Source organism: Salvelinus alpinus, chromosome 27 (genome assembly GCF_045679555.1).
Source record: "Salvelinus alpinus chromosome 27, SLU_Salpinus.1, whole genome shotgun sequence".
Lineage (NCBI taxonomy): Eukaryota > Metazoa > Chordata > Actinopteri > Salmoniformes > Salmonidae > Salvelinus > Salvelinus alpinus.
This window is the reverse complement of record NC_092112.1, coordinates 47,745,958-47,771,232: the sequence shown is the minus strand read 5'-3', so window position 1 is coordinate 47,771,232 and position 25,275 is coordinate 47,745,958. Positions and strand designations below refer to the sequence as shown.

Genomic DNA, 25,275 nt, shown 5'->3' with positions numbered 1-25,275 from the left:
AGCTTGCTTTTACAACTCTGAGAAAAAGCACAACACAGACAGCAGCTGCGTCTGTTCATCTATCCTGTGCTTGTCCTATTTGCCAGCTTTTCAGAGGCTTTGCCTTCACACAGCCAGCCTGTCAGCATGATATGTGGTCCTAAATCCACCTGGCTGAAACCAGAAAACAGCCTACCCGACCGCTCTGAGGCATCTGCATGGTCCTAAAGCATACTGGCGCTACGTTTTGTATCACAGTGGAATGATAAAACTGGGGGGGGGGGGGGCAAATATACAATTTCAGAAGTGGGGGGGGTCATGTCCTTCCCTAAAACAGGAAGCCTGGGGAAGTGCCATGGCAGAAATCAGCTACAGAGGCATCGGAACACATCAAACTAATCAAATGCCTTGCTTGGGCAGAGCTCCAACTGTGTTCACCAGATTAGTGCGGTAGGAGCAACAGCGTGAGAAAAAAAAATGTATACAGTGTTGCCAATTTTTTGTGACTTTGTCGCTATATATAGTGAGTTCAGACCCCTCCAGCGACTTTTATTGGTAAAAGATTCTAGCAACAAATTCAGCTACTTTTCAGGCTGCCTTTGGGGAGTTTTGACACTGAGGGTTTCTATGGTTTTGATAGCATTTAGCAACTTTTCCTACTCAATTCTGCCGCAAACGAGTGGGAGAATCTGTATGTGCAACAGAAGTCACAGCAATGGTGCACACACAGGCAGAGAAGCACAATGGGAGAGGGTTTGCGGCGGGAGAGGGGGCGAAAGCGCAATGTTAGGGACCACAGCTGTGCCGTTGCACACAAAACGACATCTAGCAACAAATCAAGGAGCCAAAGCAGATCTCACTGTGGGGGGATGTCACGATCGTCTTGAGGATAATGAGTGGACCAAGGCGCAGCGTGTGAAAAATACAATCTCCGGAGCGTACAGGGCTCCGGAGACGCACAGGAGGCTTGGTGCGTGGTACCGGAACTGGAGGTACCGGGCTGGGGACACGCACCTGATGGCTAGTGCGGGGAGAAGGAACAGGGCATTCTGGACCCTGGAGACGCACATTAGGCCTAGTGCGTGGTGTAGGCACTGGTGGTAATAGGCTGGAGACACGCACCACAGGGCTAGTGCGTGGAGGAGGAACAGGACTCTGGAGACGCACAGGAAGCCTGGTGCGTGGTGTAGGCACTGGTGGTACTGGGCTGGGGCGGGGAGGTGGCGCCGGAAATACCGGACCGTGCAGCCTACTGGCTCCCTTGAGCACTGAGCCTGCCCAACCTTACCTGGTTGTATGCTCCCCGTAGCCCGACCAGTGCAGGGAGGTGGAATAACCCGCACTGAGCTGTGTAGGCGAACCGGGAACACCATGCGTAAGGCTGGTGCCATGTATGCCGGCCCGAGGAGACGCTCTGGAGACCAGACGCGTTGAGCCGGCTTCATGGCACCTGGCTCAATGCCCAATCTAGCCCTGCCAGTGCGGGGAGGTGGAATAACCCGCACCGGGCTATGCACTCGTACAGGAGACACCGTGCGCTCTACCGCATAACACGGTGTCTGCCCGTACTTTCGCGCTCCACGGTAAGCTCGGGGAGTTGGCGCAGGTCTCCTACCTGACTTCGCCACACTCCCTTGTAGCCTCCCCCCAATAATTTTTTGGGGCTGACTCACAGGCTTCCTACCGCGTCGTCGTGCTGCCTCCATTCGCCGGTATCCCTCCTCGCACTGTTCCAGAGAATCCCAGGCGGGCTCCGGCATTCGCCCTGGGTCGATCGCCCACCTGTCGATCTCCTCCCACGTAGTATAGTCCAGATCCTGCTCCCATTGCCATAAATCCTGTGTATGTTCCTGCTGCCGCTTGACATGCTGCTTGGTCCCGGTTTGGTGGGTAATTCTGTCACGATCGTCTTGAGGATAATGAGTGGACCAAGGCGCAGCGTGTGAAAAATACATTCTCTTTTATTAGAGACGAGTGAAACACAAAACGAACACTTATAACAAAACTAAACAAAACAACAAACGACCGTGAAGCTACAAACGTAAGTGCCAGACAGAGGAGCCTCTTAAAGAAGAAGTTACAGGTCTGTGAGAGCCAGAAATCTTGCTTGTTTGTAGGTGACCAAATACTTATTTTCCACCATAATTTGCAAATAAATTCATTAAAATCCTACAATGTGATTTTCTGGATTTTTGTTTCTCATTTTGTCTGTCATAGTTGAAGTGTACCTATGATGAACATTACAGGCCTCTCTCATCTTTTTAAGTGGGAGAACTTGCACAATTGGTGGCTGACTAAATACTTTTTTGCCCCACTGTAAGTGTGTGAATTAGACATTTTTTCTGTCCTGCTAACCATTGAAAATGTAACGAGTACTTTTAGGTGTCAGGAAAAATGTATGGAGTAAAAAGTACATAATTTTCTTTACGAATGTAGTGAAATAAAAGTAAAAGTAGTCAAAAATATGAATAGTAAAGTAAAGTACACATAACCCCAAAAACTGCTTAAGTAGTACTTTCAAGTGTTTTTACTTAAGTACTTTACACCACTGCTGAGAAATAGTTGGAAACACTGGCCAACTACAAGGAGCTGGTGACAAAACATTTTAGAAAGTTTTCAGCACGCTGGTTTTCACAGCATTTCTGTTATTTCAAGGTGAGCTAAAGCTGCAGCAAGAGGGGAGAAATGGCCTACAATGCTGGCCATATCTATATATTTTTATTTTAACGTTTCTGAAGTGATATTTGGCTGTAAAAGCTAGCAGGAGGGGCAAAAAGTAGCTAGCCTCAATGACATTTGATTTGAGAAAAGTCAGCTAACATTGTAAGCTACCTAGGTATAACTCACTAGCTAGTTACTAGCTAGTAACATTTCTCTCACGATTATAAGCCAACCAAATGTTGATAAAAACATATTATTCACCTAAAGGGTTAGCTGTGTTAGCCCAGTCTTTAGCTTATCTAGGGTCAGGGATACATAGAGCACCATGTACTGTCTATCTATGGGACCAACTGCAATCATTTTGCAAGCAACATTGCTAAAATAAATTAACCTTATAAAGTGCTACCTGTAATGCAGCACTTAAAAGACATCTGGTATATGGTTTGCCTCATATATATTGTCTTCTGGTGTCATTTTAAATTGAGAACCTATAGCTCAACATGTAAACAATGTGTGAGTTTAGCTATTCTCTGCTTCGGATGACAGATGCCCATAAGGCCAGTAATGCAATCACACTGTAGGCCTATGGCTGCATTGGCGATGCACGCTATCACACCAGCCTTCGCTTTGGCTCCCCCTCCTGTCCAGCTCAGGCGTTCGGTGTCGCCGGCCTTCTAGCTGCTGCCGAATCTACACTCGTCAACCCCGGACTTGTCTTGTCATCATTACACACACAGCAAAACAGCATTTGGGTTTCGTCCCGCTTTGATCTATGGTGCATAAATAAACTCAGTAGTTCTTAACCTGAGACTGCCTCCTGCCTACTCCTCTTTACACCAGTGACACATGCTATATGATATGCTGCAAAATGGATTCACATAGCTGATACTGAGAGAGTGACAATAAAATAAAACAGATTGGAGATTATAAGATTAGACAAAAAGGAAATGTTCATTTGTGAATACAACACAGAGAACAAACCCCTTCCCCTCTTTATTGCAGGATTGTGATATGTGACACTAGTTCATTTTGAATAATAGTTTAAGAATTAAAACACTTCACTTCAAACAATCAACACTTCATTACTTCAAAATGTACAAATAAGCTAACTCGTAAAGATTAAGCATCTTAGTCTAAACAACAATAGATAATTGAGTAGTAACAAGTAGACCATTATCACTAAAGCATCATTTCAGGTTAAAACTTCTTTGGGATAGGGGGGCGCTGTTTTCACTTTGTAAAAAATCGTTCCCAAATTAAACTGCCTCGTACTCAATTCTTGCTTGTACAATATGCATATTATTATTACTATTGGATAGAAAACACTCTCAAGTTTCTAAAACCGTTTGAATTATATCTGTGAGTAAAACAGAACTCATTTTGCAGCAAACTTCCTGTCAGGAAGTGAAAAATCTGAAATCGAGGCTCTGTTCCAGGGCCTTCCTATTCATTTGCTTGAAATCTATGGATATACATGCACTTCATACGCCTTCCACTAGATGTCAAGAGGCAGTGAGAGGTGGAATGGGGTGTCTAGCTTGATCTGAGGTCGAACAAGAGCTCTTGGAATGACGTGACCACTATTTCCTTTGTTCAGCAAGGCGCGGGAAGGCACCCTGGATTGCGTTCTGAAAAGCTTTCGTTATAGACGGCTAATATCTCCGGCTTTGATTTTATTTGATACATGTGATAATATCATCGTAAAGTATGTTTTTTCAATATAGTTTTATCAGATTATTGAATGTTTATCGGGAGTTTTGGCGGTTTCCGTTCTCTGCATTTGGTGAAGATGGACAGCTTCGTGCCACTTGGCTAGCTTTGGTTGCTAATTCGACAGGAGAAAAGGACATTCTAAAACCAAACAACGATTGTTCTGGACAAAGGACCCCTTGTACAAGATTCTGATGGAAGCTCAGCAAAAGTAGGAACCATTTATGATGTTATTTCGTATTTCTGTGGAAAATGTTTAGTACTATTCTCCGCCCTCATTGCAGGCGCTGTCTCGCTATAACGTAAGCTGTATGTCGTACTAAAGTTATTTTTATAATTCTAACACGGCGATTGCATTAAGAACTAGTGTATCTTTCATTTGCTGTACAACATGTATTTTTTAGTAAAGTTTATGATGAGTTCTTTGATTAGATTAGGTGAGTGTCAGAAATATATCCGGATAATTTTGTGCAGTTTGGCTACGTATTCACATTGTAAAACCACGATTTGTACCGCTAAATATGCACATTTTCGAACAAAACATATCTGTATTGTGTAATATGATGTTATAGGACTGTCATCTGATGAAGTATGTCAAGGTTAGTGAATAAATTTATATCTTTTGCTGTTTTTTTCGCTATCGCTACCTTTGCGGTGAATGAATGCGGTTGTGTGTTTGGCTATTGTGGTAAGCTAATATAATGCTATATTGTGTTTTCGCTGTAAAACACTTAAAAAATCTGAAATATTGGCTGGATTCACAAGATGTTTGTCTTTCATTTGCTGTACACCATGTATTTTTCATAAATGTTTTATGATGAGTATTTAGGTATTTCACGTTGGTCTCTGTAATTGTTCTAGCTGCTTCGGTGCTATTTGTGATTGTAGCTGCAATGTAAAACTATGATTTATACCTCAAATATGCACATTTTTCGAACAAAACATAGATTTATTGTATAACATGTTATAAGACTGTCATCTGATGAAGTTGTTTCTTGGTTAGTGACTAATTCTATCTCTATTTGGGGGTTTTGTGCAAGCTACCTGTGCTGTGAAAGAAATGTCTGTGCTTTTTTGTATTTGGTGGTGAGCTAACATAAATATACGTGGTGTTTTCGCTGTAAAACATTTAAAAAATCGGACACGTTGGCTGGATTCACAAGATGTTTATCTTTCATTTGCTGTATTGGACTTGTTAATGTGTGAAAGTTAAATATTTCAAAAATATATATTTTGAATTTCGCGCGCTGCCTTTTCAGTGGAATGTGGGGGGGGGGTTCCGCGGGGCTAGACAGGTTAACAACAAAAAAAACTCCATGCCAGCGGTGGCCAAACTTGCTCCCCTGATCTACTGGGTGAGCAGACTTCTATTCCAGCCGATCAATAGTATACTAGATTATCAAATCATTAGATTCAACAAGTATTGCTGGGCTGAAATAGAACCCTGCACACCCAGCAGACCTCCAGCAGGGTTGGCCTTCTCCAATTGTAATAGGTTTATACATCAGGATAAGCTAAGACCCAGATGCAGACCGTGTCGAAGTAACAATGTTTATTACAGCAACAGAGGCAAAGGTACAGGACGGCAGGCAAGCTCAGGGTCAGGTCAGGCAGAGGTCGGAAATCCAGATAGGGGAAGGTACAGGATGGCAGGCAGGCTCAGGGTCAGGGTCAGGCAGAGTGGTCAGGCGGGCGGGTTCAGGGTCAGCACAGACAAGGGTCAAAAACCAGGAAGGCGAGAAAAAGAGAGCCTGAGAAAAGACAGGAGATGACAAGACAAACGCTGGTAAGCTTGACAAACAAGACAAACTGGCAACAGACAAACATAATACACAGGTCTAAGTACACAGGGGATAATGGGGAAGATTGGCGACACCTGGAGGGGGGTGGAGACAAGCACAAAGACAGGTGAAACAGATCAGGGCGTGACATTATTCATTGTGTGTGATGTTTAACTGTATTTTTGTATACAAAATGTGCTAACATAGCTAGGCCTACACATACAGAATAGCCCATGGCATATAGGAAATACCCCTAGTCTCTTGGGACATTCATTGGGACCTCTCTCTTCATCTGCAAACAGGCCTTCACAGCTTTCCATATCTGAGGACAGAAAACATCACAAAGAAACAAGATTAATTTTACTAAAATAAGACAGCACTGAATATTATGTTGCTATTATCTCTCTGTCCTCAGTTTTCCCCTCTGGGGACTGGAACTGGAGAATATTTTCATAATGCCCTCCAACAAAATGACCTGCCCTATCCAGTAGCCTACACTCTCCCTTTACTGACAGCTGGAGCTGCAATGTCACCCTCTTCCATGGCTGTTATTTACAAATGCATTTGGAGACTGTGTTTTTCATTTACAATGGGTGTTTCACAATATGCGTACTACTGTGCTCTACACTCTAATGCTTCGGATGCATTCTCCGTGTTAGGTATGCGTAAATGGCTGTAAGGGAGTCAGGCGCAGGAGAGCAGATATTGGGTAGCAAACGGAGCCTTTATTTAGGCGAACCAAAAACACACGTCACAACAAACACGAAATACAATACGGGTTGACATAACCACATAACCAGCGTAACGTGCGCATACATGGAACAAACAATCCCACACAAAGACATGGGGGGAAACAGAGGGTTAAATACACAACAAGTGATTGAGGGGATTGAAACCAGGTGTGAGGAAAACGAGACAAAACAAATGGAAAATGAAAAGCGGATCGATGATGGCTAGAAGACCGGCGACGTCGACCACAGCCCAAACAGGGAGAGGACCCAACTTAGGCGGAAGTCGTGACAGTACCCCCCCCCCCCCTTGACGACGCCGGCCTCGGGGACAACCTGGATGGCGAGGCGCAGGGCGATCCGGACGGAGACAGTGGAACTCCCGCAGCATTGAAGGGTCCAACACGTCCTCCACCGGAACCCAGCACCTCTCCTCCGGACCGTACCCCTCCCACTCCACGAGGTACTGAAGGCCCCTCGCACGACGCCTCGAATCCAGTATAGAGCGAACGGAGTACGCCGGGGCCCCCTCGATGTCCAGAGGGGGCGGAGGAACCTCCCGCACCTCAGACTCCTGGAGCGGGCCAACCACCACCGGCCTGAGGAGAGACACATGGAACGAGGGGTTAATACGGTAATCGGTGGGAAGCTGTAACCCATAACAAACCTCGTTCACTCTCCTCAGGACTTTGAATGGCCCCACAAACCGCGGGCCCAGCTTCCGGCAGGGCAGGTGGAGGGGAAGGTTTCGGGTAGAGAGCCAGACCCGGTGACCCGGTGCGAACATCGGGGCCTCACTGCGGTGACGGTCTGCGCTGGTTTTCTGGCGCAGCACGGCCTGCTGGAGGTGAACATGGGCGGCGACCCATGTCTCCTCCGCGCGCCTGAACCAGTCGTCCACCGCAGGAGCCTCGGTCTGACTTTGATGCCAAGGCGCCAGAACTGGCTGGTATCCCAGTACGCACTGGAAGGGGGAGAGGTTAGTGGAGGAGTGGCGGAGCGAGTTCTGAGCCATCTCGGCCCAGGGCACGAATGCTGCCCACTCCCCCGGCCGATCCTGGCAATACGACCGCAGAAACCTGCCCACATCCTGGTTCACTCTCTCCACCTGCCCATTACTCTCGGGATGAAACCCCGAGGTAAGGCTGATCGAGACCCCCAGACGTTCCATGAACGCCTTCCAAACCCTTGAAGTGAACTGGGGACCTCGATCAGACACTATATCCTCAGGCACCCCGTAGTGCCGGAAGACGTGCGTAAACATAGGGAGACCGGGCAGCGGGAGGAGACGGCAGGACTTAGAGAACCGATCCACAACGATCAGGATCGTGGTGTTTCCCTGTGAGGGGGGAGATCGGTCAGAAAATCCACCGACAGGTGCGACCAAGGCCGCTGTGGAACGGGTAAGGAGTGTAGCTTCCCTCTGGGCAGGTGCCTAGGAGCCTTACACTGTGCGCACACCGAGCAGGAGGAAACATAAACCCTCACGTCCTTGGCCAAAGTAGGCCACCAGTACTTCCCAGCCAAACAGCGCACCATCCGACCGATCCCAGGATGACCAGAGGAGGGTGACGTGTGGGCCCAATAGATCAACCGGTCACGGACAACAGACGGAACGTACAGACGCCCAGCGGGACACTGGAGAGGAGCGGGCTCTGCACGTAACGCATGCTCAATGTCCGCGTCCAGCTCCCACACTACCGGCGCCACCAGGCAGGAGGCCGGGAGTATGGGAGTGGGATCCATGGGCCGTTCCTCTGTGTCATACAGTCGGGACAGTGCGTCTGCCTTAACGTTCTGGGAACCTGGTCTGTAGGACAGGGAAAAAACAAAACGGGTGAAAAACATGGCCCACCTTGCCTGGCGAGGGTTCAGTCTCCTCGCCGCCCGGATGTACTCCAGATTGCGGTGGTCAGTCCAGATGAGAAAAGAGTGTTTAGACCCCTCAAGCCAATGTCTCCACGCCTTCAGAGCCTTGACGACAGCCAAGAGCTCCCGGTCCCCCAGGTCATAGTTTTGCTCCGCCGGGCTGAGCTTCTTCGAGAAGAAGGTACAGGGGCAGAGCTTCGGTGGCATACCCGAGCACTGAGAGAGCACGGCTCCTATCCCAGCCTCGGACGCGTCCACCTCCACTATGAACGCCAAAGAGGGATCCAGACGGGCCAGCACGGGAGCTGAGGTAAACAGAGCCCTCAGGTGACCAAAAGCCCTGTCCGCCTCAGCCGACCACTGTAAACGTACCCGGGCCCCCCTTCAGCAGTGAGGTAATGGGAGCCGGTACCTGACCAAAACCCCGGATAAACCTCCGGTAGTAATTGGCAAACCCGAGGCACCGCTGCACTTCCTTTACCGTGGTGGGAGTCGGCCAATTACGCACTCAAATGCGGTCACTCTCCATCTCCACCCCGAGGTAGAAATGCGGTACCCTAGGAAGGAGACGGACTGCTGGAAGAACAAGCATTTCTCAACCTTGACGTACAGGTCATGCTCCAACAGTCGACCAAGCACCCTGCGCACCAGGGACACATGCTCGGCGAGTGTAGCGGAGTATATCAGAATTTCATCAATATACACCACTACACCCTGCCCATCCAGGTCCCTGAAAATATTGTCTACAAAGGCTTGGAAGACTGATGGAGCATTCATCAACCCGTACGGCATGACGAAGTACTCATAATGCCCTGAGGTGGTACTGAACGCCGTCTTCCACTTGTCTCCTTCTCGGATACGCACCAGATTGTAAGCGCTCCTGAGATCTAATTTGGTGAAGAAGCGCGCCCCGTGCATTGACTCAATCGCTGTGGCGATGAGCGGCAGCCGGTAACTGTACCTCACCGTGATCTGGTTGAGACCTCGATAGTCAATACACGTGCACAGACCTCCCTCCTTCTTCACAAAAAAAGAAACTCGAGGAGGCGGGTGAAGTGGGGGACCGAATGTACCCCTGACGCAGGGATTGGGAGACATATGTTTCCATAGCTACCGTCTCTGCCTGTGACAGGGGATACATGTGACTCCTGGGAAGTGCAGCGTCTACCAGGAGATTTATCGCACAATCCCCCCGTCGATGGGGTGGTAATTGAGTTGCCTTCTTTTTGGAGAAGGCGAGAGCCAAATCGGCATATTCGGGGGGAATGCGCACGGTGGAGACCTGGTCTGGACTTTCCACCATAGTAGCACCAACGGAAACCCCTAAACACCTCCCTGAGCACTCTCGCGACCACCCCGTGAGAGCCCTCTGTTGCCATGAAATGGTGGGGTCATGATGAGCTAACCAGGGAAGGCCTAGTACCATGGGAAACGCAGGAGAGTCAATGAGGAAGAGACGGATTCTCTCCTCGTGACCCCCCTGCGTCACCATGCCCAGGGGAATGGTAGCCTCCCTAATTAACCCGGACCCTAATGGTCGACTATCCAGAGCGTGAACTGGGAAAGGCCTAGCCACTGGAACAATAGGTATCCCTAACCTCTGGGCGAATGCTATGTCGATAAAATTCCCAGCCGCGCCTGAATCGACGAGCGCCTTATGCTGGGAATGTGGGGAAAACTCAGGAAAATAAACATGCAAAAACAGGTGTACAACAGAGGGCTCTGGATGAGAGTGTTGCATGCTCATCTGGGGCGACGCCAGAGTACTCTGCCTGCTGCCTTGACCCCTAGAGGAACCAACACAGCACCGACCAGCAGTGTGACCTCTGCGGCCACAGATGGTACACGTGAAAGCCCCTCCTCCGGCCTCCCTGAGCACAGCACCTCCCAGCTCCATAGGCACCGGAGCGGTGGTGCTGGGAGAGGGAATCGACAGAGCCCTCTCTGGATGTCCGCAGGTGACCAGCAGGTTATCCAACCGAATGGACATGTCCACCAGCTGGTCGAAGGTAAGAGTGGTATCGCTGCAGGCCAACTCCCGACGGACATCCTCGCGCAGGCTGCAATGGTAGTGGTCGATAAGGGCCCTGTCATTCCATCCCGTTCCGGCGGCCAGGGTCCGAAATTGGAAGTGGCGGGTGAACTCCGTGAAGTCCTCCAACGCCGCATCTCCTTCTCACCACACGGCGTTGGCCCACTCCAGAGCTCTCCCTGAGAGGCACGAGACGAGGGCGGACACCCTCTCCCATCCCGGGAGCCGGGTAAACGGTGCCCAGGTATAGGTCCAGGTGTAGCAGGAAACCCTGGCACCGTGCCGCCGTCCCATCATACTCCCCGGGAAGGGTGAGACGCATCCCACTGGGACCGGGTACAGGAGGGACAGGTAGTGGGAACGCCTGTTGTGCTGGTGGAGGTGCTGGAGGAACTCCCTGTCTCTCCCAGCGGTCCATCGTCTGGATGACGCGGTCCATGGCGGCGCCGAGATGGTGAATCAACACCGTGTGCTCCTGGACGCGCTCCTCGACTCCGCTCCCATAGGTACATGCTCCTGCTGACTCCATGTAGTGGTGTGGGATTCTGTTAGGTATGCGTAAATGGCTGTAAGGAAGTCAGGCGCAGGAGAGCAGATATTGGGTAGCAAACAGAGCCTTTATTTAGGTGAACCAAAAACACACGGCACAACGAACACAAAATACAATACGGGTTGACATAACCCAACGTAACCAGCCTAACGTGCGCATACATGAAACAAACAATCCCACACAAAGATATGGGGGGAAACAGAGGGTTAAATACACAGCAAGTGATTGAGGGGATTGAAACCAGGTGTGAGGAAAACAAGACAAAACAAATGGAAAATGAAAAGTGGATCGATGATGGCTAGAAGACCGGCGATGCCGACCGCCGCCCGAACAAGTAGAGGACCCGACTTTGGCGGAAGTCGTGACACTCCGACTACGCTCTCTTGAGTACGAGAGTGTGAGTATGAGAGTGTGGAGAATGCATAAAACATTACATTTGAGATGCACTCGCACTCCCCCGTACTGTATTACCTTACGCTTCACCTCCCCATTCACTGAACCTTCTTCCAGCCAGGACAATGGAAACAATAGACAAAACAAGATATACACAAAGCAAACTTTGTACTTCGTAATTATCAGCTAGATATGTGAATCGTAATAATCTAGCTAGCCAGCTAGTTAAACAGGCAAAAATGACCTAAAACTAATGTCATCTATGGTATTTGTAGCTAGCTAGCCAGTTATTCCTATTGACCTTTGGACTTACCCATTCCCTGAACTGTCTTCCAGCCTGGACAATGGCAATAGAGATGAAACAACATATACACAAAACAACCCTTTTACTTCATAACTATCAGCTAGCTGTACTGTATGTGAATCGTAATAATGTAGCTAACCAGATAGTTTAATTACCTAAAACTAATATTATGCAAGTTAGATGTCAATTCCCATGGTCCAATTTGCATGCTTTGATCACGGTAGTATGCATTGAGAAACACCCAATGATTACATCAAGAAGGGATGCTAGCTAATAGGAAGTTAGCTAGCTGATGACATTTAATTCACTTAGCTAAACAGTGTATAAAGTTAGCTAAGTAGCTAGCAGTTCAGTTGAGTTAGCCTACAAAGTGGCCTAATGTAGCCAGCTAGCTAGTTAATAATACATCACGTTTTTTTTATTTTAAAAATTGATTTACTTACTTGAACAGGTTCTCCCACTAGTACTGTTTTTTGGGTCCTTACAAAAACAAAACAATGGGCAATCTTCACAAAATGTTGGGTGGTAGCAAAGAGCAGCCAGCAGCCATGTAGACAAATGGAGACAAGGAAAAAAAGTGTGTTTGTCAAACGAGTTGTGACATTTGACTTTACCAGCGTAATCCACAGCCAATATCAATAAATATAAATTGCAGATTGTCGGCCACACTTGATAACTTGAACACTAGTGCTTGAAACTAACATAGGAAACAACTATCTGGTTGGAAAACAGTGACGCACAAGACACAAGACTTTCTATGTGCATGTGGGCGGAGGGTTCGTGAAATGTAACATCCAATCAAAATCTTGCCACTGGGAGCCAGCGGACCATTCAAACCATTTTTGCAATCAAAATTCTCCCGACCTCCAAGGGAGGCGTGACAACGACGTGATTTCGGAGATATGGCAAAGCAAGACTAGGGATTATATAACAATGTGGTTCTCAAAATATTCAGTGTTTTCACAGAATTTTGCTGCACCGCCCCTTTACACAATGGAAGGTGGTGAGGAATGATTGTTCTCAACACAGGCATGTCTCACTCTCTGGACATTATTTATGCCCTGCTAGTGTGTTTGTGTGTCCTTGAGTTATTTCATGCACACCTTTCTCTCTCACCTGAGGAGTATATCGCCTAGAGGGACAAACAAGGATACATTTCACCTTGATTGCTTATTTTAAATCCAAATGTGTCATAAAACCATATCTCCCATTGAGTCGACTTGAAGTGTTTGTTTACACAGATGGGGGAGGTAGGGAGGGAGTGTCTGAAACCACACGGGTGTACTATTTCTTATTTATTTTTCTACAATAGAAAACTACAGAGAGGATGAGGGAGAGAACAGTAAACTATATTGTGAATGTTCTTGTAGTCTCACCATTGGTTGCACAACAGTTAGTGATGTGCAAAAATGAGAAGGGTGGAGAGGTTAGTCACTCTCAAACGTCTATGCACGATAGTACACACTTGAACCCAGTGACCTACTATAGACTTTGTGACACACACAAATTAAAAAAGGAAGAGATGAAGGGGATTTGTCCCCTAAATGTGAATCTTGTTGTGTTCCAAACACACTGCGTTCATATCACTCAACCACACCAAGGCATTGGTCCATGTGTGTACTTGACCGACAGAACCTATTGTGATGTCATCAAGCAGCGGTCAGGAGAGGGCCGTTCATTCAACAGTTTATAGCCCTGTCATTTCAAACCAGTCAATGTATACAGGTGCATCACAATTCCCTATAGAACAAGCATTTTCTATTGAAATTCCAGCATTATGAACAGCCCTTGGATTTAACTACCAGTTTTTTTATATTTATTTTTCAGTAGTCTCTAGGTCTAGGACATGTGCTCAAGCGTACAAAATGTGGAACCAAAATGACATTCCCACTAGTGTCTGTGTGTGTGTGTGTCAGAGAGTTTATGTACTGTATGAGTGTGTGTATCTGTGTAATGCCTGTTTATTCAAGCCAGGGTAACAGGTTGGGAGTGTATTCAGGCTACATTGTGGAGGAATGAGTCAGAGAGTGTCTGTCGTCATTGGCCCTTGACGTGAGAAGCCCTTACAGACTGTCATAGAGCAGGAACACAGTGCACAGACAGACTGATAGATGGACGGACAGACAGGCAGGGACTGTGGAGACAAAGAAAGAGGCAGACAGACAGACCACAGCATCACCAACACCCATGGAGCTATTTATAGAAACATTAATCAGTTCCATCAAGATTAGATAAAGGCTCTCTCCTTTTGATTATAATATTAAATATTAAACTCCCTTCGTTGGAGTCTGTGGATGATAGGAGTCAAAGGAATATAAAACAGAGGGATGCTTCGCCATAATGTGCGTGTGTGTGTGCGCGCCCAATGCTCATGTCTCCAATTGTGTCACCCAAAAAATATTTGTGTGTAATATGAGTGTGTGCGTGTCAGGGTTATTTTCCGTGCAGACAGACAGAGATAAGAGGGTGACTGTCTGTCGAGTGTGTCTGCTCTATTTGAATGGGCTGCAGACAGTGTGCAGACAGTGTGTGTGCAAGTTTTATATCTGCTTGTGTGACTTACAACATATTGTTGGTGGTTAAAGGCCTCAACAAGTCGCAGGTTGACATTTATTGTCTTGTCTTGGAGGCAGAACTGAGCGATTTTCCCTTAGATAGGCCAGCTGTAAAGTAAAACATTTTTCCTTTTTGATCTTCATTTAAGGTTAGGGTTAGGCATTAGAGTAAGCAGTGTGGTTAAGGTTAGGGTAAGGTTTAAAATGTGATTTTATGACTTTGTGGCTGTGCCAGCTAGTGACCAGCTAGCTGCCTCCAGAACAAGATTCATAATGAAAAACTCTAACCTGCCAACAAATCAAACATTAGAGTTGGTTCATGAGTCCTATTGTTATTCTCTCTCTCTCTAAAAAGTTGAGAGAGCCAAGGTTGACAAAGTTAAAAAGGTGCTTCTGATGTCAAACAAAGTCTGGCTTCTTTTTTGGTTCAAAGTTGGCTTCTTTTTTATCATCAGAAATATGCAGCGTACACACTGTTCTGTTCGGTCCAACCTGTATGAGGAAATTCTCCTGAAGGCACATTTGAACTTGAAATCCCTGATAAAACTGCAAAGTCAAGCACGCCTGTGTCAGTGTGTTAGAGGGAGATCACACAGCATGTGTTGTACAGGAGTGGAGGCCTAGATATATCCTTCAATAGCCAGTTGTGGTTTTCTGCCATAACACAGAAACACCCTCAATGCAAATCTCTCTCACGTCACAACATGGCCAATGGCACGCTGACACACGACAACCTTTACCTTACTCGGAGCATTCTTATCGGTCTGATGGTGACAGCCCTCTTGAGGAAGTTGGATATAGAAAGAGTAAGAGAGACAGAATAAAAGAGACAATAGTAAAGAGAAAGAAAAGGAATATTAACACTTGGGAGTCTGGGTTGCACACGAATTGAAATATCTCTATATAAAAGGCCAATTTTCCTCCCTTCAAACTCCGCCTGAAGCAGAATTTTGAATGCTGGAATTTGGGCAGAAGAATTAACACAATTAAAATGAATGTGTTACCATTGTTTTTATACTTCATTTCAATGTATTCCTATCTTTCTTACATTTTGTTTTATTTATTCCATATATGAATTCATATCTGCTTTTATCTGGAACAAGACAAACCCTCGGATATGTAAAAGTGTTTTGCAGAGATCACGCCTGCAGGGTGGTCTAACACACTTAAAAACATGCAATATTATTATTGGGCAGCTAATATAAGAATAATTATATATTGGATGACAGAAAACACTGATGTTGCAGGCCCGAAATGGTTGACCCTAGAGACTTCATCCCGTGGGCCCACCTCCTTAGCTCCTCACTGAATGACTTGTACATTGATAATGATTTTGTATCTTTCGAACAGTTTGTACAAAAGTTCAATATTCATAGATCAACATTTCTTTAGGTATCTATAACTTTGTAGTTTTGTATCTTCAAACTCTAATCACTTCTCATCACACCCACGTACCTCCCCTCTAGTCTCTGTTTGTAAAGTTAATCCTTATGTCACAGGGGGCATAGGCTTGGTCTATACACTGAGTGCACAAAACATTAGGAACATCTTCCTAATATTGAGTCGCACCCCCTTTTGCCCTCAGAACAGCCTCAATTCGTCGGGACATGGACTCTACAAGGTGTCGAAAGCATTCCACAGGGATGCTGTCCCATGTTGACTCCAATGCTTCCCACAGTTGTGTTAAGTTGGCTGGATGTCCTTTGGGTGACCATTCTTAATACACACAGGAAACATTGACAGTGAAAACATTTACATTTAAGTCATTTAGCAGACGCTCTTATCCAGAGCGACTTACAAATTGGTGCATTCACCTTATGATATCCAGTGGAACAACCACTTTACAATAGTGCATCTAACTCTTTTAAGGGGGGGGGGTTAGAAGGATTACTTTATCCTATCCTAGGTATTCCTTACAGAGGTGGGGTTTCAGGTGTCTCCGGAAGGTGGTGATTGACTCCGCTGACCTGGCGTCATGAGGGAGTTTGTTCCACCATTCGGGTGCCAGAGCAGCGAACAGTTTTGACTGGGCTGAGCGGGAACTGTACTTCCTCAGAGCCACTCCGAATAATGCAACAAAGGCATAACGTTCTATAGGCCTCTCCAGTAGCTTGGAAAATGTAGGGGGGGGAAAATGCGCTTCCAGAAATCAAACAATTTCGGGCATGTCCAGAACATGTGCAAGGAAGTAGCAGGAGCCTGCCTACATCGGTCACAAGTGGAATATATTTCTGGTCTAATTTTGCATTTGATCAGTGTTGCCAATGGACTATTTTAAATTGTATTACAGCATGTTTTAGAATGTATTCTCTGAAGCATACTCTGCCAAATTTAATCAGAAAGTTGTTCACCTAAATCTTCTTAATTGGTTCTTAAGAGAATCCAGTGATTCCAGATTGTGCGAGTTTTTAATAACATACACTGAATGTACAAAACATTAGGAACACCTGCTGTTTCCATGACATAGACTATCCAGGTGTAAGCTATGATCCCTTATGGATGTCAATTGTTAAATCCATTTCAATCAGTGTAGATGAAGGGGAGAAGACAGGTTAAAGAAGGATTTTTAAGCCATGAGAGAATTGAGACATGGATTGTGTATGTGTGCCATTCAGAGGGTGAATGGGCAAGACAAAATATTTAAGTGCCTTTGAACGGGTTTTGGTAGTAGGTGCCAGGCACACCGGTTTGAGTGTGTCAAGAACTGCAGCGCTGCTGAGGTTTGATTTGTTTGATCTTAGCAATTTCTTCTTAGCTAGCTACATAGCCGTCTTTGTATCAAAGATAATTGTGTAGTTTAGAGTAATTATCGAGGTTAGCTAGCCAGCTATTTTCGTCCTTCTAACGTAGTCAACACTGCTAGCTAGCCAGCTAGCAGTAGCCAGCTAGCCAACTCCTACCGAATAGCAGCACTGTAGAAACTATTACATTACAACGGAACGACTTGATTAGTGTAGTGTTAGCTAGCTACATAGTTGTCTTTGCTGTCTTTGTATCTAAGATAATTGTGTAGTTTATAGTAATTATCGAGGTTAGCTAGCCAGCTATTTTCGTCTGCCGCGCCGCCGTTCTCCTACCTAGTCAACACTGCTAGCTAGCCAGCAAGCCAACTCCTACCGAATAGCAGCACGGTAGAAACTATTACATTACAACGGAACGACCTGATTAGTGTAGTGTTAGCTAGCTACATAGTTGTCTTTGTTGTCTTTGTATCCAAGATAATTGTGTAGTTTAGAGTAATTATCGAGGTTACCTAGCCAGTTATCGAGGTTACCTAGCATTAGGTAACCTCCTTTGCATTAGCGTAGCCTCTCCTGTAGCCTGTCAACTATGTGTCTGTCTATCCCTCTTCTCTCCTCTCTGCACAGACCATACAAACGCTTCACACCGCGTGGCCGCTGCCACTCTAACCTGGTGGTCCCAGCGCGCACGACCCACGTGGAGTTCCAGGTCTCCGGCAGCCTCTGGAGCTGCCGATCTGCGGCCAACAAGGCAGAGTTCATCTCAGCCTATGCTTCCCTCCAGTCCCTCGACTTCTTGGCACTGACGGAAACATGGATTACCACAGATAACACTGCTACTCCTACTGCTCTCTCCTCGTCTGCTCACGTGTTCTCGCACACCCCGAGAGCTTCTGGTCAGCGGGGTGGTGGCACTGGGATACTCATCTCTCCCAAGTGGACATTCTCTCTTTCTCCCCTGACCCATCTGTCTATCGCCTCCTTTGAATTCCATGCTGTCACAGTTACCAGCCCTTTCAAGCTTAACAACCTTCGCTCTCTCTCCCCCGCTACTCTCTCCTCTTCCATCCTATCATCTCTTCCCTCTGCTCAAACCTTCTCCAACCTATCTCCTGATTCTGCCTCCTCAACCCTCCTCTCCTCCCTTTCTGCATCCTTTGACTCTCTATGTCCCCTATCCTCCAGGCCGGCTCGGTCCTCCCCTCCTGCTCCGTGGCTCGACGACTCATTGCGAGCTCACAGAACAGGGCTCCGGGCAGCCGAGCGGAAATGGAGGAAAACTCGCCTCCCTGCGGACCTGGCATCCTTTCACTCCCTCCTCTCTACATTCTCCTCTTCTGTCTCTGCTGCTAAAGCCAATTTCTACCACTCTAAATTCCAAGCATCTGCCTCTAACCCTAGGAAGCTCTTTGCCACCTTCTCCTCCCTCCTGAATCCTCCTCCCCCTCCTCCCCCCTCCTCCCTCTCTGCTGATGACTTCGTCAACCATTTTGAAAAGAAGGTCGACGACATCCGATCCTCGTTTGCTAAGTCAAACAACACCGCTGGTTCTGCTCACACTGCCCTACCCTGTGCTTTGACCTCTTTCTCCCCTCTCTCTCCAGATGAAATCTCGCGTCTTGTGACGGCCGGCCGCCCAACAACCTGCCCGCTTGACCCTATCCCCTCCTCTCTTCTCCAGACCATTTCCGGAGACCTTCTCCCTTACCTCACCTCGCTCATCAACTCATCCTTGACCGCTGGCTACGTCCCTTCCGTCTTCAAGAGAGCGAGAGTTGCACCCCTTCTGAAAAAACCTACACTCGATCCCTCCGATGTCAACAACTACAGACCAGTATCCCTTCTTTCTTTTCTCTCCAAAACTCTTGAACGTGCCGTCCTTGGCCAGCTCTCCTGCTATCTCTCTCAGAATGACCTTCTTGATCCAAATCAGTCAGGTTTCAAGACTAGTCATTCAACTGAGACTGCTCTTCTCTGTGTCACGGAGGCGCTCCGCACTGCTAAAGCTAACTCTCTCTCCTCTGCTCTCATCCTTCTAGACCTATCGGCTGCCTTTGATACTGTGAACCATCAGATCCTCCTCTCCACCCTCTCCGAGCTGGGCATCTCCGGCGCGGCCCACGCTTGGATTGCGTCCTACCTGACAGGTCGCTCCTACCAGGTGGCGTGGCGAGAATCTGTCTCCGCACCACGTGCTCTCACCACTGGTGTCCCCCAGGGCTCTGTTCTAGGCCCTCTCCTATTCTCGCTATACACCAAGTCACTTGGCTCTGTCATATCCTCACATGGTCTCTCCTATCATTGCTATGCAGACGACACACAATTAATCTTCTCCTTTCCCCCCTCTGATAACCAGGTGGTGAATCGCATCTCTGCATGTCTGGCAGACATATCAGTGTGGATGACGGATCACCACCTCAAGCTGAACCTCGGCAAGACGGAGCTGCTCTTCCTCCCGGGGAAGGACTGCCCGTTCCATGATCTCGCCATCACGGTTGACAACTCCATTGTGTCCTCCTCCCAGAGTGCTAAGAACCTTGGCGTGATCCTGGACAACACCCTGTCGTTCTCAACTAACATCAAGGCGGTGACCCGTTCCTGTAGGTTCATGCTCTACAACATTCGCAGAGTACGACCCTGCCTCACGCAGGAAGCGGCGCAGGTCCTAATCCAGGCACTTGTCATCTCCCGTCTGGATTACTGCAACTCGCTGTTGGCTGGGCTCCCTGCCTGTGCCATTAAACCCCTACAACTCATCCAGAACGCCGCAGCCCGTCTGGTGTTCAACTTTCCCAAGTTCTCTCACGTCACCCCGCTCCTCCGCTCTCTCCACTGGCTTCCAGTTGAAGCTCGCATCCGCTACAAGACCATGGTGCTTGCCTACGGAGCTGTGAGGGGAACGGCACCTCCGTACCTTCAGGCTCTGATCAGGCCCTACACCCAAACAAGGGCACTGCGTTCATCCACCTCTGGCCTGCTCGCCTCCCTACCTCTGAGGAAGTACAGTTCCCGCTCAGCCCAGTCAAAACTGTTCGCTGCTCTGGCACCCCAATGGTGGAACAAACTCCCTCACGACGCCAGGTCAGCGGAGTCAATCACCACCTTCCGGAAACACCTGAAACCCCACCTCTTTAAGGAATACCTAGGATAGGATAAAGTAATCCTTCTAACCCCCCCCCCCCCCCCCTTAAAAGAGTTATATGCACTATTGTAAAGTGGTTGTTCCACTGGATATCATAAGGTGAATGCACCAATTTGTAAGTCGCTCTGGATAAGAGCGTCTGCTAAATGACTTAAATGTAATGTAAATGTAAATAAAAATGGAAATATCACATTTACATAAGTATTCAGACCCTTTACTCAGTACTTTGTTGAAGCACCTTTGGCAGCGATTACAGCCTCGATACTTCTTGGGTATGACGCTACAAGCTTGGCACACCTGTATTTGGGGAGTTTCTCCCATTCTTCTCTGCAGATCCTCTCAAGCTCTGTCAGGTTGGATAGGGAGCGTCGCTGCACAGCATTTTCTGGTCTCTCCAGAGATGTTCGATCAGGTTCAAGTCCGGGCCCTGGCTGGGCCACTCAAGTACATTCAGAGACTTGTCCCGAAGCCACTGCTGCGTTGTCTTGGCTGTGTGCTTAAAGTCGTTGTCCTGTTGGAAGGTGAACCTTCGCCCCAGTCTGAAGTCCTGAAGAGCTTTTCATCAAGGATCTCTCTGTACTTTGTTCCATTCATCTTTCCCTCGATCCTGACTCGTTTCCCAATCCCTGCTACTGAAAAAAATCCCCACAGCATGATGCTGCCACTACCATGCTTCACTGTAGGGATGGTATTGATCAGGTGATGAGCGGTGCCTGGTTTCCTCCAGACGTGAAGCTTGGCATTCAGGCCAAAGAGTTCAAACTTGGTTTCATCAGACCAGAGAATCTTGTTTCTCATGGTGAGTGTCCTTTAGGTGCCTTCTGGCAAGCGGGCTGTCAAGTGCCTTTTTGCTGAGGATTGGCTTCCGTCTGGCCACTCTACCATAAAGGCTTGATTGGTGGAGTGCTGCAGAGATGGTTGTCCTTCTGGAAGGTTCTCCATTTATGAATGATGGAGGCCACTGTGTTCTTGGGGACCTTCAATGCTGCAGAAATTTGTTGGTACCCTTCTTCAGATCTGTGCCTCGACACAATGTCTCTGAGCTCTATGGACAATTTATTTCGACCTCGTGGCTTGTTTTTTTTGTACTGACATGCACTGTCAACTGTGGGACCTTATATAGACAAGAGTGTGCCTTTCCAAATCATGTCCAATCAGTTGAATTTACCACAGGTGGACTCAAATCAAGTTGTAGAAACATCTCAAGGATGATCAATGGAAACAGGATGCAACTGAGCTCAATTTCGAGTCTCATAGCAAAGGGTTTGAATACTTATGTAAATACGTTTTTTATAAGACTGCTTTGGTTTTCACTTTGTCATTATGGGGTATAGTGTGTAGATTGATGAGGAAATGTTTTATTGAATCCATTTGAGAATAAGTCTAATGTGAATACTTTCCGAATGCACTGTATATCTGTGTTTCAAAATTGTGTTTATATTACTGTAATTTTATGTCATGCCTGTTCATTTAAAGTCTGGTATTGGGTAGGGGCTCCAATGGAGTATGGAAGGTTGGGGTGGGGTCTTTAAAATGCCAAATAAAACCCCCTTGATAAAAAAAGACTTCTGCAGCTGCACATCGGCGGGATGAGGAGGCCCCTATAGTTCAGACAGACAGCGGTTTTCTATTGTATTCATCACATGATGCCTAGGTTGCACTGTCAGTACCCTTTTGGCAATTCTATAAAACAGGTTTTGCTATGAGAGTACATTAGAGTGAGAGAGAGACAAGGAGAGAGACATCAATGTATAGATAGAGCGAGAAAGAAGAGAAGAAGAGAAGGAGAGTAATGGGATGAGAGAGAGAGAGATACTTACATTGGGGTCCTGGACTGAATTAGTGATTGAGGAGAGAGAGAGAAGCTCCTCTCATCTAACCTCCATGTCAGCTGTGTGTTTCCTCTATTATACTTAGCTCCTGGCCCTGAGCCGGTTGCAAGGAGATGCACCACCTTCAAGGAGGACGAAAGCACTCACAAATCAAGCCATTTCTTCCTCACTGTGACGTCGACAAGTTAAAACGGTGACGTGTCTGTGGTGGGAGTGTGTTTACTGACTTTTCGAGCTGTTCTCTTCTTTCTCTCAATGATTACTGCTACTGCTCCCAGGCCATATCAGTGATATACACTTTGACTGTAACAGCCTCCTCCACTGCTCACCATGTTAGTGCCAACTGTCCTGTTAATATGTTTCCCCCTCCCTTAGTGACAATAAAATTACAGAGACCATCCTCCACCTCCCATTGGCTGGGAAGCGCCATGGTGATGCCCTCTGATTGGGCATACCCACCATCCACTCTCATCCAATCAGGCTCACTGTATCCATGAGACTGAAGCATGTAGGGCTATTTAAATCCAACAAGAGAGACACAAAATTGCTCAGATGTACATTTCTACTTTGGGAAAAAAAGTAGGGGGGGAAAGGTTTGCGAGTGGACGAACGTTGCAAATCCAGACAGACCTGATTGCTGCAAATGATCGACCCATCTTCGGGGTTAAACTGACCCAGGGTGAAGCGTGAGTTGAATGAATGAAAGCAGCGTACCAATGCATGTTGTACTCTCCTATCCCTCTACCCTAAGTTTGTTTATGAATATTGATAGAACTCTATCCCTTACTTGCACTCATGCCTGCTTTGCCCTAAATGAATCTGTGGCAGTGAACAGAGACTGAACGGTGAAATCAGATGGACAGAATGAACTAAAGCTGGAGGTGTCTTCTCCAGTGTCAGGGGAGCACTGGGTATTGGTTGTTCATGCCACAGGAATGTTGTACGAAAAATACTTTACATCTTGCAGAGGAGCAGCGTTCGAAAGAAAAACACCGGATGAAAAAGTCGACGTAAGTCCGTGGCCATTTTGTGTTTGCTCTTTTTTATTTTAACGTCACATTTTCACAGACCACAAAATGGCGTCCAAATGTTCTCCTGCCAGGTCAGCCATTACAATCGTTTCGAGATTTGTTTTCATTGAATTGAATCCAACAATATCACTTGCAACATATGCTGTAATGGTGACCAACATTTTTACATGGACTTTGGAAACACCTTTAAATCAGATTTTATCCACATATTTTTAGCAGTTGTAATGACTTTATACAGCCTTATGTTAATTATAAAGTAGACTACATAAATGTATGACCCATGTACATTAAAATCTCAGTCTCAACTCTATCACAATTTCTGTAATACAAATAAATAATGTTTACTTATCTTTTCATATCTGTGTCTACATTGTCACCATTTTACAGCTTATATTTAAAAAGTTAAGATTTTATGTTGTTAAATAAAACATTAACTGCCTGGTATTTCATTAAAGTGAGTGGAAACTTAAGGGAGAGGTGAAAGTACTGTATAGCAACGGCCCATGCCGCCTTACTGTAACTATGACAACAAACAATGGAACAACAACAGATAGCCTACTACTAGAGTCATGAGAAAGCAAGGTTCTTCCCTCCAGCAATTCTATAAACCTTGACCGGAAATAAAAGGTATAAATGTCAAAAAGGGTTAATACACATTTACATAATGGCCAAACTTAAATGTCTGTGGCAGACTAAGTCAAGCTTTACCAGTTTTCTATACTTAATTATGCGCATAAGTGTCAGCAGCGGTTTAATGTGCCAGTGAGAAAGAGGAGATGGTTGATTCATAGCGGCCGAAACATTAATACTGATTTTTAATTTAGCCAGAGGGTGTATTTGTATTAATTATGGATCCCCATTAGCTGCGGCCAAAGCAGCAGCTACTCTTCCTGGGGTCCAGCAAAATTAAGGCAGTTAAATCAGGAATCAGGGTAGCCTGTTCAGTTGAAAGCCTGCTCATTCTCTTAACAACAACTCAATGGATGGTTATTGTTATAAATCAATTCGTCATTCTGAATACTAACCAGAATGTAATGTCGGTGGGATGTGGAAAATGTACTTGGCTATTGGTTGAAACCGTTTACGTCTGGGTTTAAAGCATCTCTGGGGCACTGGGAAGGACATATAAAAAGATAACAATGTGACGAACAACACAATGTCCATTTTAAAGATCGTTTAAAAGACAGAGCACCATTTAATTTAATGACAGATGAGGAAAACTATAACATTTTGGCAAAGGTTCTCTAATCTAGAAACCAATTAAACACACAAAATGGGTTATCATCCCTGGTTACAGGTAAAAATTATTATTCAGTGATGTATGCATGATAGCCTATGTGATGGTGTGATGCAACTGACTTGTTAAAATGTCATGCTTTTTGTCAGTTTAGTGAAAAATGCAAATGTTGTACCCGAAAAAACGGTGAAGATGCTGAGAGACTCACCTGGACGAATGCTGGACACAAACTGATGGTAAGGCTCGTGCCCGAGACTCGACGACGTCAGGCAGTCGTTTTGCTGGCAACCTCTACAAACTCACTTGCATCAAACTTGAAAAGCAATGCATTTTCCTGTTTGGCTGTAGCTAGAAGTGTCGTCTCAAAATCGGCCATTCATTTTAAAGGTGATCACCAGTAGACGGTAAGTTTATTTTAATAATAAGAATTCAACTTATTTTAATTTCCAAAGTCTGCCAGCTGATGCTAGCTAACGTTATCCAAAGCATTTGAACAGGCTAGCATGCTTGGTTTTTGACACCTCTCCCGAGGTATTTAGTTTATGATACCAATTCACGGTGAGTATTCCTGGTAGTGCTATCGGTTGAAAAATTCTGAGTGTATCATAGATGAACATTTAATTTGTTCGTTTCTGTACACAATGTCTGTTACTTTTAGCCACTCCGGTTTGTTGTCACTAGTCAAACGCTTGCTACCTCCGCTGTTCTCGGTTACCATGGTTACTTAGCG

General features: G+C 46.4%; 1 protein-coding gene and 1 long non-coding RNA gene across 3 annotated transcripts in view; one reads left to right on the top strand and one right to left on the bottom strand.

Annotated features, from left to right (window-relative positions):
- Positions 1 to 3,557: 3,557 nt before the first annotated feature.
- Positions 3,558 to 24,862, bottom strand: LOC139556671 (uncharacterized). 2 transcript variants are annotated; one of them, XR_011671164.1, is made up of 3 exons: positions 24,754 to 24,862; positions 6,383 to 6,453; positions 3,558 to 6,226 (listed from the first exon to the last, which is right to left on the bottom strand). It is a non-coding gene; the product is annotated as an uncharacterized lncRNA (long non-coding RNA). The 2 variants fall into 2 exon arrangements; XR_011671163.1 differs by lacking the exon at positions 24,754 to 24,862 and adding an exon at positions 12,451 to 15,288.
- armc2 (armadillo repeat containing 2) overlaps positions 24,639 to 25,275 on the top strand; it is a 23,243-nt gene continuing 22,606 nt past the window's right edge. Inside the window, exon 1 of the mRNA XM_071370902.1 lies at positions 24,639 to 24,949. The gene's annotated coding sequence lies outside the window, so the exon portion shown is untranslated. The remainder of the gene's footprint in view (positions 24,950 to 25,275) is intronic.